We start from the raw sequence: 13,745 nt of genomic DNA, 5'->3' as shown, positions 1-13,745 counted from the left end.
TGGAAGTTGAGATGCACAGATGTTGAGAAACCTGTGCATGCCCACATTAACCCCAGCTGTTTACTTCATGGACTTGCTCTCAAACTATTTGTAGGTAGAAGAAGAGGAAAGGTGCCTGCGTGAGAGCCTCACTATATGCCAGGGACTACCTGTGTAGGGCACTTTTTGTGTCATCCCATGTACCGCTTTGTTATTTTATTAATCCCTGGTTTATAGATGGGGAAACGGAGGACCAGAGAGGTAGAATGATTGTTGGTCACACAGCTAAGAAGTGGTGTGGCCAGGCTTTAATTAAGCTCAAGCTTCCTGACACCAACGTGAAAGCACTCTTCTCATGATACCAGGTAGCTCTCTCTGGAAAAATCCAGATTTGGATGGATGGCCTTTTAAATCCAATTACTCCAGACCAGGTGACCTTTTATGTCATCTTGGAGCTGCAGAATGGGCCCATAAACCAGCAGCAGGCACGGACACGGTCTCGAATTAGACTGGGTCAGCAGTTGGAGGCTTGGGTGTTAGCAGCCATGTAATATCATGCGATGTCAACCCTGAAATACCTCGGGCTGGCACCAGTGAGCCCCAAGGCCAGCGGGACACCGAGAAAGCCATGGAAAATATGTGATCTACTCTTGTCCTTTCCTGGGAAGCTGGGAGTCAGATTGTTCCAGAATTACCTGGCTGGTTGTAACCACGGGGGAAGGAAGAGCCATTTGCAAGGAGCTTTGTGCTTTGGTTATGAAAGTCTGCCCAACATGGGAGGCAATAAATGGCCCTTGTGGGAGTCCAGTTAAGCAGTAGAATAGTTTTCTCTTGGACAAGCCCAGGTTGGGGGTTGGCCTGTCCACAGGTTTAAGATGACTAGTGCCAGGCCCATGGATCTTGTCTGTCACATTCTCCTACTCATTTGGCAAGACTCCTTCCTCTGTTATTTTTTGCAGCAGGCTTCTGCCAAGAGAGTCTCGGGCTCACAAAACTTCTGAGCTGCCTTTTCAAATTGCCTTACTTTTCTCTTTCTCATTTGGTGACCCTTGACATCAACAGAAATTTCAAAAAGTCACTATGCCCCAAATGTAAACCCCCCGCCAAAGTAATGCTGATGTGTAAATGAAACCTAAAATCATCCAGTGTCATCCCGCAAAGAAAGCTCTCTCTAGGCGAGGCATAAACACAATTCTAAATCATTAAAAGATAAAACGACAGCACAACAAACTCAAACCACAAAAGAAAAAAATGATTAATTTTATTTCGCCAAAACGAAAACTTAATGCTTTTGGGAAGACACTGTTAAGGAAGTAAGACGTCAAGCCGTAAGCGGGGAGGAAATATTTGCAAGATAAACAATTCAAGTAAGAAATGGTCAAAAGATTTTTTTTTTTAATAAACACTACCAGAGAATATATATGAATGGCCAATAAGTCTGTGAAAAGATGCTTGGTGTTATCAGTCATCAGAAAAATGTAAATTAAAATCATAGTGGGATATTAGTACATAGCCACTGGAATGACTAAAATTAAAAAGGCTGATAATGCCAACTACTGGGGAGGATTCAGAGCAAGTAGAACTCATGCACATTGCTGAGGGGAAGACAGAATGGGATAACTACTTTTTTTTTTAAGATGGTAAAAAAAAGGGGCGTCGGGATGGCTCAGTCAATTGAGCATCTACCTTCAGCTCAGGTCATGATCCCAGCATCTTGGGATCAAGCTCCACATCAGGCTTCCTGTCAGTGGGGAGCCTGCATCTCCCCACTGCCCCACCCGCCTTGTGCTCTATCTCCCTCTCTCAAATAAATAAATACATAGAATCTTAAAAAAAAAGATAGAAAAAAAGGTTAATATATTTAGAATTAGCCAACTGGGCTCAGTTTAAATGGTCTCAATTTTTTGGCAACACCCAAAGTCTTATAGTCATGGATCAAATATGTGCCTTTTCACCATGAGGACTGGTTAGAGTACTGGCTTTGGCCAGTCAAGGTTGCAGAGCTTCTTCACGCCTGTTTGACCTGGTGTTTGTTGACCTTGGTGTCCATGATGAACACCAGTGTGACTTGATCATCATGGCAACTTCGCGGTTGGGAGAATTTGATGGTGGCATAATACTAAAGCTTATTCCTTCTAGGGATGCGCTTGTATTGCTTTTGGAGCCACAGCACCTTGTAGACACCTTTCAACACTGTCTTCCTAGTCTTCAAAGTCTTTGGTTTGGATTTTTGGTCATGACAAAGGTTTCATTTTTCACTTTTGACGCTGCCAAAATCTCGGAGACTACTTTGGAAAACAGTTGCAGTTTTTTTTGTCAGGTTAAACATATACTTTCTGTATGACCCATCAATCCCTAGAGAAATGAAAATAGAAGTCCACACATATACCTGCATGTGAATGTTTATAGCAACTTTACTTGTAATAGCTCCAGCCTGGAGCCAACCCAGATGTTCATCAGCTAGTGAACGGACAAATAAATAATGGTAACTTCATGCACTGGAATACTACTCAGAAAAAAAATAAGTACTGATATATGCAATAACATGAGTGAATCTTAAAATTATTATGCTTAGTGGGGCACCTGGATGGCTCAGTCAGTTGAGTGTCCAACTCTTGATTTTGGCTCAGATCATGTCAGGGTCCTGGGATCGAGCCCCATGTCAGGCTCTGTACTTAATGGGGAGTTTGCTTAAGGATTCTCTTTCCTTCTCTCTGCCCTTCTCCCCCTTCTACCCTGTTCACATTCTCTTTCTCTCTCTCTCAAAAACAAACAAACAAAAAACTTAAAAAAAACATTATGTTTATTTTTTATTATTTTTTTAATTTAAAAAAAATTTTTAAATTTATTTATGATAGGCACACAGTGAGAGAGAGAGAGGCAGAGACATAGGCAGAGGGAGAAGCAGGCTCCATGCACTGGGAGCCCGACGTGGGACTCGATCCCGGGTCTCCAGGATCGCGCCCTGGGCCAAAGGCAGGCGCTAAACTGCTGTGCCACCCAGGGATCCCCGCAAAAAATCATTATGTTTAGTGAAAGAAGCCAGACCTGAAAGGCCATATACACATACTATGTGATTCTAAAAGTATAGAGACAGAAGTCAGGTCAGTGGTTGCCAGGGGCTGCCTAAAAGCACAGGAGACCTTTCCGGAGATGACAGAAATGTTCTATATCTTGATCATGCAGAGGGGTACATGACTGCATTCATCAAAAGTTAGGAAACATTGCTCTTAAAAGGATCAATTTTATTGCTGTAACTAATACCTTAATAAACCTGCCTAAAAAATAAGTCACAAGAATTATTTTGAGCCTAGGCTTTGGGATCAGTGGGTTTGAATCCAAGTCCCACATATTATCCTTGTGACAAGGAACAGTTGTCTTGACCTCTCAATGTGTCTGTTGCTGTATTTATAAAATGGAGTGTGTTGGTTAGGGTAGACTAGCTGCTGTAACAAATAGACCCCAAATGTATAATGGATCAAGAAATATGATTGTGGGATGCCTGGGTGGCTCAGCAGTTGAGTGTCTGCCTTCAGCTCAGGGTGTGATCCCAGAGTGTCGGGATTGAGTCCCACATTGGGCTCCCTGCATGGAGCCTGCTTCTCCCTCTGCCTCGTCTCTGCCTCTCTCTCTCTCTCTCTCTCTCTCTCTCTCTCTCTGTGTGTGTGTGTGTGTCTCTCATGAATAAATAAATAAAATCTTAAAAAAAGAAAAAAAAGGAAAGGTGTTTTCTGTTACATAACAGTCTAAGATGGTTCCAGGTTGGTGGGGACTGTGCTCCATGCAGTCATTCGGGGATATTGGCTTTCAGTGGCTTTGCCATCTTAAATACATAGCTTTTAAGGTCACCCTGGGGCTCATTTCAGCCACCCATTCAACCAGTTGTTAAAGACTTCATGGAGGTTTTATGGGACAGGCTTCAGCATCACCTCTATTCATACTGCACTGGAGACAACTCAGTCACATGGTCACATCTCACTGCAGGGGAGGCTGGAAAATATAGTCTAGTTTAGCCGTGTGCTAAGGATGAAGAGAAGAGCATGAGTTTGGTGAACAGGAGATGGAAATAAAAAGCAAATAGGAATAAAAAAGATACGACATGTAATAGAATGTGGTAGGTGGTAAGATGGTTGGGATGCATCTCAGGCATAATTTTTCAATAATATTTCCCAGCCTCAGTAATTATTACTATAAGTGATATTATAGAACAAGGGCTCCAGGTTCAAATGCCTACAGTGGCCAAGAATATGAGACAACTATGCCAATTTGGCCGGCGTTATAGAAATTGGGAGCGGTGAGCTCTGTGGCCGAACTGGAAAGAACATACTCTGCCTAATGGCCCATCGAGTCCCCCAGATTGTGAACCCCCGTGTTGGGTCAATCAAATGTATCTGAGAACCATCTATGGTGACTTACAACAAAGTCTCGTATCCGGGATCCCTGGATGGCTCAGTGGTTTAGCACATGCCTTTCCCCCAGGGTGTGATCCTGGAGTCCCAGGATCGAGTCCCACGTCAGGCTCCCTGCATGGAGCCTGCTTCTCCTTCTGCTTGTGTGTCTGCCTCCCTCTCTCTCTGTGTGTGTCTCTCATGAATAAATAAATAAAATCTTAAAAAAAAAAAAAAGTCTCGTATCCTGTGGATGGTTGATGGCAGCCACTGAGGCAGTTGTTACCTGCGAGTTGGTTACCAAAAATCCAGTCTTCTACTTTTCTTATTTTCAGAGTTGTAGCTGGGCTTGTGGATGGACACTTAGACTGCATTCTCAACGTCTCAGCAGTTAGGCATGCCCCATGCCTGAGTTCTTGCCAGTGGGAGTTATGTGTGCCACCTGCAGGGCTGAGACTTCCGTCATTGGGCAAATCTTCTCCCTTGTTCTGACAACTGGAAGCCAGGCGTGATAGTAGCACAACTTCTGGCATGCAGACAGCAATGATATTCCAGCCCAGGGAATGGTGAAGAAACCAGATGTGGGAACCTGGTCCCTGAATGACCATGTGGAGCAGAGCCTCATCGATGACCTGGATGGCTCATCTGGGTCTGTCTCATGAAAGAGAACCTCAGTATCGGGTAAACCATTGCATTTTGGGGCCTCTTTGTGATGGGAGCTCAGTGTCCACCTGAATCATATGATGAGACTCTCTCACTAGCTAGAAGACTTGCTCATCTTTATTGCTTTATTGCTTCTGCCATCTGAAGCCAGGCCTCCAGCTAAATTCCAAACCACTGCATGTCAGAGGTCTTCAGGGTTGCTCCTGAGTAGTCAAAACTACTCCATGTGGAAAATAATAAGGGTCCAACCGATCCATCGATCATGGATTGATGCCTATGAATTGCTTACTTTCAGCTGAGGAATAAGCGGGATGCATCTCAGGGAAAGAAGGGAAGGAACCTCCTTGATGGAGCGTGTCCAACGGGCTGGGCGCCAGAGTAAGGCATTTACAGATGCAATCCCAGGCTGCTGCTCGTAAGAGCAACCACAGGGCTGCTGTTACCTTATGATGCAGATGAAGAAATTGTGGTTCTGAGAGATAAAGCAGCTTGGCCAGTGTGTGGCGTGGAGTCAAAGGAATGGGCTGGCCACGGCGGCATAAAGGAACGGGGCCCTTCACTGAGAGGTGCCCCTGGCCTCCTGCGGACTCTCTCTTGGGGATGGGAGTCGGAGGAAGCCTGGATGTTGGTGGGGGCCGGTGAGCAGAGCTTCCACAATTATAAATCCGATCCTGTTTTTCTCTAGTTTACAACCCTCCCATGGGCCCTCATGGCCTTCTGCATAACCCCCCCCCCCCCACTTCTTAGCTCGGCAGCAGAGCCTTTAGCCCCCTGATCTCTATCTTCGTGCTCTACGTTTGCATATCCCTTTTGTATTGTTTGTGGCCTCTTTGTTCCCCTGGCTCTGGCCCCTGCTGTTCCTTCTTTGTGTACATCTGCCCCTTTGCTGACTCCTTACTTTTTAAGATGCAGACATCACCTCCTCCAGGAAGCCTTCTCTCCTGAACAAACCCTCTCTGCTCCTGCTAGGGTGCTCCTTTGTGCTCCCCTCTCTTGGAGCAGTTGATTAGCTCTGTGACTCTGAGCCTCAGTGTCCGCAGCTGTAAAATGGCCATGATGGCCATCGTACTCAGCACAGAGAGAGGTAGCCAGGAGGAAAGAGAGGTATGTCCCATGCTTGAGTTCCTGCCAGTGGGAGTTATGTCTGAGTGGCTCCTCGCTTAGTGCCCTTCTGCAGCAAGTACTCCATGTGTGTTGGCCTCTCAGCATCCTCAGTGGAACTTTTTTTTTTTTTAAAAGGTTTTATTTATTTATTCACGAGAGACACGAAGAGGCAGAGACACAGGCAGAGAGAGAAGCAGGCTCCCTGTAGGGACCCCAGTGTGGGACTCGATCCCAGGACCCCAGGATCATGACCTGAGCCAAAGGCAGATGCTCAACCACTGAGCCACCCCGGTGTCCAAGATTGGGAACTTCTAGAAGGCCCCCCGGGCGGCCCCGCATGTCCAGCATCCAGCCCAGGGCGGGACACAGTAGTGATCAATACATGCTTGTAGAGTGACCAAGGCTTCAGGAACTTCTCTGGCTATTTCCTTTGGGGCAGGCCCAGGTAGTCTAATTATGTGAATGACTTAATTGGTGGAGCCTTTTACCAGCGACTGTGGTTTGGGAATATGCGGTGACCTGCCCAAGGCCACACACAGAGTCCTTGGCAGCGCAAGGACTTTTGTCCTCCGTACACTAAGGCTACCCCTCCCACAGCTACCTGGCTGACTGAGGGAAGGAGATTTTTGTCTGGGTGTTGGGGGGATGGAGAAGTCATCCCCACTGGCCTCTTTCTTCATTTTCTTCCCAGTAGCACCAGCCCGGGGTGCTGAGCCCTCAGAGTGCAAGTGTGTGTGCAAACGGGAGCAAGAGCACCCCTCCCTGGGCCCCGGGCCCGGCCTTCCCATGAAGTCTTCGGGGGCCTAACCTTGCTTACTTGCACAGAAATCCTTTTGGGTGGGAGCTATTTTAATCTCTATGTTACAGGTAAGGGAACCGAGGCTAGGTCACTTGCCAAAGCCACCCTTTGTCAGCTGCAGAGCTGGAAATCACACGCAGGCTGTGGGGCTCCGAGACCCACGCACAAACCTCTATGCAACGCTGCCTCTGGCTTTCCCATTCAAGTCACATCTGTGGCTTAACGCATCTTTTCTGGCACCTTCTGGAAAGGGCGTTATGCTAATGCAGAAATGCAGTGATTCCCAGAAGAGGGAATAAAAGAAAAGCACACGCAATAATTAGCCATTGCTCATGCTGTGGCGGTACTTATGAGGTGTGAGTGTGAGGTGTTATTCTCGAGATGGTATGCCTATTAGACTTACTGAATTCTCACCACGAACCTTTGTTTTACTCCCCATTTTACAGACTAGGAAACTGAGGTGCATAGCTCCCAAATGGTAGCGCCTGGATCTGAACAGCAGAGCCGCTAGCCCATGCTTCTATGCGGGGTGGAGGATTGGAGGATTGCCAGGGGTAGTGTTTGGAATGGGCTTTGAAAGACAGAAGGTCGAGGGGAGATGGGTACAGCTGGGAGAGACACCCCATGACAGGGTATCCAGCAAATCTTTCCTGGCTCGAACTGAGTCCATGCGGTCATCCACGACCCATGTCTGATATCTTGGGAACTGACCCGGGGCCCCCATGAGAAATGGAGCAGATAGCTGAGCAATGAAGCTTCATCTCCTAGCAAGCGGACAATTCTGAAAAGGAAGGTTCTGGGAGTTTGGAGAGGCAGAGCCACAGGTCTGAGGTTCCTTTTAATTTTCTTTTCCTTAAACGTACCCTGGCTGTTTCTCCATGTCAGAGCCTTTTCTGTTGCCTAGACCTATAAAAGACCTATAAAACCTCCCCCTTTTCTGCCTTTCAAGGTTCCTCATCACCTATGACCTCCCCCCACACTCTGTCCCCAATGCCAAGCCATCCCTTCCCTATGTCCAGTGGCCGTGGGCACCATTTTCAGCATCATTCTCGAAGGGCCAGGAGAGCCTGGGTGCCATCTGGTCTCTGTAGGCAGACCTACCTGCTCTGAGGCTGGCAGAGAAATTAAGGTGGTGACTTAGCTAGTCCTGGATTTATCAGGATTGAGGGTTCAGAGAGGTCAAGCAAATCACTTCAGGCCACACAGAGTACTCTTAGAACATTCCTGTCCTGGTCCCGCTTAACAAATCTGAGCCTTTAAAATGGGGATAGTGATACCTTTGAGGGGCAGCTTTTCCCTCCTTGCTCAATCAGCATAGACATCAGCCCTGCTCCCCACCCACTCCATTCGTCTGTTCCGATACATGTGTCTTATGTCATGAAAGAGTAGGAAATTGGACACCAGGGGACCTTCCTTAGAGCAGTTTAGTATCCCCTATAAAAGGGCTTTGCCCATAAAAAAAAGTCTCAAAAGATGCTGGTTAACAAAAAATGTCCAGAGCCAAAGCAAGGTCCAGAAGCCCTGGGGTTGTTTTGGCCTTTTGGCTGCCATGTCAAAATATTGCTTTTCTGGCTCATAGGGGGCAGCTTTCTAGAAAAGCCTGCCCTGGCTGCTAAGGTGCTCGGCAGCCATCCCAGAGCAAGACCCCATTTTTCTACACTCAGCTGGTTGGAAAGGAGCTGAATAATCATTAAAGCTCTCGTTGCAGGAGGCGCCCAGGCCCCGGGTTGAGACAGGCGGCCTCAGACAGGCCGGGTATTAATGTGGCTAATTATGTGGATTGCTTCACTGGGAGATGGCAGATAGGATCGGGCTCTGGGAGTCCTTGTGGGAAGGCGCTGTGGGACCCAGCCCTCAGTGTGCTCATCCATGTGCTGTCTGGGAAAACCGAGGTGACCCGGCCAGTTCCTGAGGTGGCTGGTCCCTCATAGCTGCTGCCTGTGACGGTCTCTGTCTCCAGGAGGATCCTCACAGCTGCTGCCTGTGACAGTCCGCGTCTCCAGGAGGATCTTGGCGTGGCTGGAGAGGGCGAGATGGGCCTCCGGGGAGGGGAAGCTCTGGGGCCAGGTAGAGTGGCTGCTGACAGATGGCTTGATAATGATCAAAAGGTGCACCTCCCAGGTAAGAGAGAAATGCAGCCCCTTGGAAGTAGAGAAAAAAAGGGAAAACTGCCAAGGCCACATCCTTGAGGAGCTTTTGATCCCAGAGAAGGGCCAGGCAAGTCCCATTTCACCCTCGATCTTGGTTTCACCATATTTCTGGCTCTGAAGGGGGGAAAGTTTAGGCTTTATTTCCTGTTCCCTATGGCTGGAATCGGCCACACCTATTAAAAGAAAGAAAGAGAGAAAGGGAGGAAGAAGGAAGAGAGAACCAAAGATTAGCACGTCATTGACAAAGCTACCCACCGTACTTTATAGAGAGCAGGCGAGTACAAATTATCCAAACAAACCCAGTTCATTTCCCTGAATCTCTGCACTCTTTGCAGGTGCTCAAAGCCCAGGGAACCTTCCAGTCGAAGATAGCAGAATTGAGATGTGAGCAAACCCAGCCCAGCAGCAAGTCAGTGTGGCTTGGTCAGCCAAGCAGAAATGAGGCAAAACTTTGGAAAGAATCGTCTCAGAAAACCAAGTGCTGTGTCTCCTATTTAAAGATCTGTCTCCCAGTTCTTGTAAACACTCCTAACTGGCAAACATTTGCTCTGTTTATGTATGTTAAAAGCTTTTTACAAATTCTGAGAGGACATTGAATTTGGTCAGACTGTCATTTCTTTTCTTTTTTTTTTTCCAGAGTGTCATTTCTGCGGTGATGTTCGGGGGTGGGGGGGTGGCGGAAGCGGGGAGGAGGACGGATGGGAGCTGAGGGATGTGCAAAGTAAACAGAAGGAAACTTTGCTTTTCCTCTTTTCCAGCTGGAGAGCCTGTTGCTTATCAGGAATCAGGCTCTGGTCCTTTATCATGCTAAACTGGAAAAATGGATCTCCTTCCCTTATAAATCTGCCCCCCACCAGCTCCTGATGTTTGGTGAGATAAAGGGGGAAGCTTCAAGCGCAGAGCTTGGTCCGCAGTAGATGCCTGAGGACCACCACGAGTCTTCCCGAGCCTTTCTCTCCTGTTGTCACCCCAAACACCGCCCGCCCCCATTGAGTATAAGATGCTGTGTTGATTTAGTAAGAGCCTCTATTTATTTATCTTTTATCTTTTTTTTTACATAAAAATTTTTTTTTAAATTTTTATTTATTTATGATAGTCACACACACACACACACACACACACACACACACACAGAGAGAGAGAGAGAGGCAGAGACAGAAGCAGGCTCCATGCACCGGGAGCCCGACGTGGGATTCGATCCCGGGTCTCCAGGATCGCGCCCTGGGCCAAAGGCAGGCGCCAAACCGCTGTGCCACCCAGGGATCCCTACATTTTAAAATTTAAATTCAATTTGCCAACATACAGTATAACACCCAGTGTTCATCCCATCAGGTGCCCTCCTCAGTGCCTGTCGCCCAGTTACCCCAACCCCCCCCCCCCCACCACCACTCTCCTTCTGCAACCCTTTGTTTCCCAGAGTTAGGAGTCTCTCATGGTTTGTCTCCTTCTCTGATTTCCCCCACTCTGTTCCCCCTTTTTCCTTATAATCCCGTTCACTATTTCTTATATTTGCCGTATGAGTGAGACCGTATGATGATTGTCCTTCTTTATTTACCTGTTGGCAAGGTTGGTGTGCGTGGTGGGGACAAATATTGATAGCAAGGGGTGCCCTGATTCCCGCAATGTCAGAACTTGAAGGAGAAAAGCGAATCTTAGAATTGAGGGCATTTAATAGCTTGTCTGAATAGAGGCCAGATGACTCAGGAGAAGAGCCGCGTGGAGCATTTGGTGAAGCTGACCACATCTGTCACCTGGAGAGGTTGGCTTCTCTTGGTTTCCAGCCCGTCTCTCCCTCTCTTCCAAAATGCTTCTCTCCCAGCTTTAATGAGATAGGATTGACATCCAACGATGTGTAAGCTCAAGGCACGCAACATGACGGTTTGATGGGTGTCATGCAAAACTGGTCACCACGGTAAGGTCAGTTACGTACATCTGTCACTTCACAAAGTTACTTTTTTCTTTTTTTTTGGTAAGAACTTTTAAGAGTTACTCTCTTAGCACCTTTCAGGGGTACCATGTGGCGCTGGTCGCCGTAGTCACCACGCTGCACGTTAGTGCCCCAGAACCCATTCTTCTCGTAACTGGAAGTTTGCACCTTTTGGTCCCCTGCACCCATTCCCCCCGCCTCCGGACCCTGGCAACCACCAATCTGTGCTGTTTCCGGGAGTTCATTTGTTTTAGATTTCCACACCGAGGTGAGATCAAACAGGACTTGTCCTTCTCTCTCTGGCTGATTTCACCTGACATTTTTAGACACTTTGTGCATTTTTTATAGTTCAAGAGCTATTATTTAGGATTAATCATTCTTGATAAATACCTGATTATTTGACCCAAAGCCACCCTGATGCCTGGAACAACAAGGTGTGTGATAAATACTGAATGAATAGATGTGCAGTCCTCACCCAGAGACCCAGATCTAATCTTCTATGTGACCTTGGGGTATCCTTTTTGTTCTCTGGGCCTTGGTTTTCCCCTTGGGCCAAAGCTATAGCTGAGTTCCAATGAGGCAGTCATGAGGTTTTCTATTATCTTCTCTTTTATATAGACAACTGCTAATCCTAAACCGCTGACATGGTCTCCTGACTTGCTAAGGGGTTGAGACTCCCTGTTGGAAAAACAGCTTCCAGCAATGTCAGAACCGCAAGGCTCTGCTGGCTGCTGGGAGAGGGCCACTTGCTCTGCACAGGGAGGCAGCCGTGCTGTGGCACCAGTTAGGGACCATCAGGGTCTGCCCCAGGTCGGGGTGAGCAGGAGATGGTGCTGGGGAGAGGAGGGCCCAAAGGAGCACGCACACACACACACACACACACATACACCTGCTGCTTTCATCATCAGGCGAAGGTGGTGGTGATGGTGTGGGCCCGGCCCTTTCTCTCTGTAAGTTGGCATTTTATTCATTTCCTGATTAGAACTTTTTAAATAACCAGCATGTATTACTTTCATATTAGTAACAATAATCATTTAAAAAAAAGTCCTACCAACCTCAGTGAGGTTTTCGGCAGAAAGGTAATGTGATATGTGTGTAAATTCCCTGGTGTCAGGCTCAGAGAAACTTCTAGATCAATATCCAGGAATTCTAGGTATCACTCTCCTCCTCACAGCCCAAGAAGACTGGCACTGGGCAAGGGAGGCAGCAGTCAACCGAACCCTGTAATTCCTTCACTTTGCCTAGGCCCTGAATGATCTTATCTCTCCGCTTTGCCTTAGCCATGGCCCTGACTTTTTAGGGCAGTAGCATCCTCTGGGGGAAGGGGCCCGAGACCCTTACGGAGAAGCGGAGAAGCTGTGCGGAGGCCACACAGGCGGGCTCTGGCTTTCCATCTCCATACCTTTGTTGACCGACTTTGTTCCGCCTGGAATGCCCTTCCTGGGTATGCCCTTGTTGCAATCCATTCCTGCACACATGCAAACAAGGATTTGTTAAGCCTTTATGGAGGGGCAGGTGTCAATGCCTTCGAGCAGGACAAGCCTGGGATAGACATGGGGAAGGGGTATGGTGCCCACAGGACGGACGGATTGCTTCCAGCCTGGCTTAGGCAGCTTTCTCTTCAGAGCTCACAGTTGCTGGAAGGCAGAGGCCTTCAAAGCCAGGTCTGGTCCCAGTGGCTCCCTACCTGGCACTCTGGGCACATCATTTGCTCATTTCTGGGCTCACCCAAAGTCTCCCATCTCCTGAGCACAGACCCGGTAGGTGCTTATAGAGCATTCGTTGGAGGTAATGAACCTGTCTGTGCCTCAGTTTCCTCAGCTGCACTGTGAGGAAGATCCAAGCAGGAGGAGGGCCGGGGTTATTTACTACCTTCCTGAAGGGAACATGGTTCAGAGATGTTTAGAGACTCACCTAAGGTTGCACAGCAAGCAGGAGGCAGCGAGAAATACTTCTCTGAACTTTGACATACAACCACCCTCCCTCCTGCTCCTCCAAATAAAACCATGGCAACAAGAGTGGCATGTCCCTTTGTTGTCCACTTTCGTCTTCGGTGATGCCCTTTCTTCCCTGAGTTTGGGGCCAGTCTGGAAGTTTGGGCAAGGTGGCTGGGGCTTTGTGTCGCCCGACCAATACCCAGCGGCCTTCTCCTGGCTTCCTGTCTGATGGCTGGGGCAACTCCTCCCCCCAGACTCCCAGCTCTTTTCTCAAATACATTGAAAAGGGTCAGGAAGATGGGTTCTGCTCCGGCTGCGGATGTTTACTGGGTCAGGCTAACTGATTGCAAAACGGAGATTGGGAAAGGGTGCGTGGGGGGCAGGGCCTGGGTTCGTTAGGACTGTGGTTGGACCCCACAGACCCTCTGACCACAGCCAAGCGATTCTCTGGCCCCCCCGTCTCTGAGGCAGCAAGCATCTAAGTGCTCTGGTGACCCCACAGCCCGGATGGATGCCAGGCTTTGAGTGCATAGGGCCATGTGGGGCACATAGCGCTCAGCCCTTGTTAGCTGTTGATACTCCTGAGATGTCCGAGCCTGGCCTTGCTGGGTGCTGGCTCCCTTAGGACGTGGTGCCATCCACATTCCCTGTCTTCCCTTGATGACTAGTCCCATCATCCACCCGGGAGGGTAGTAGAACTGGCTCTCGGGACATTGTGAGAAGGGCAGGCAGGGGAGCTGGCTCTCTGGACACCTCAAGCCCTAAAATAGTGGGCAGCCAGCACTTGACTTCTTCCCT

General features: G+C 48.3%; 1 long non-coding RNA gene across 1 annotated transcript; it reads right to left on the bottom strand.

The window, feature by feature from the left end:
- Window positions 1-10,649: 10,649 nt before the first annotated feature.
- On the bottom strand, window positions 10,650-13,127 carry LOC121499144. The gene is made up of 3 exons (XR_005990021.1): window positions 12,925-13,127; window positions 12,413-12,478; window positions 10,650-10,902 (listed from the first exon to the last, which is right to left on the bottom strand). It is a non-coding gene; the product is annotated as an uncharacterized LOC121499144 (long non-coding RNA).
- Window positions 13,128-13,745: the final 618 nt, after the last annotated feature.

This window comes from Vulpes lagopus, chromosome 9, assembly GCF_018345385.1.
Source record: "Vulpes lagopus strain Blue_001 chromosome 9, ASM1834538v1, whole genome shotgun sequence".
Lineage (NCBI taxonomy): Eukaryota > Metazoa > Chordata > Mammalia > Carnivora > Canidae > Vulpes > Vulpes lagopus.
Note: the sequence above shows the minus strand (reverse complement) of the source record. Positions and strands in the feature narration are given on the sequence as shown.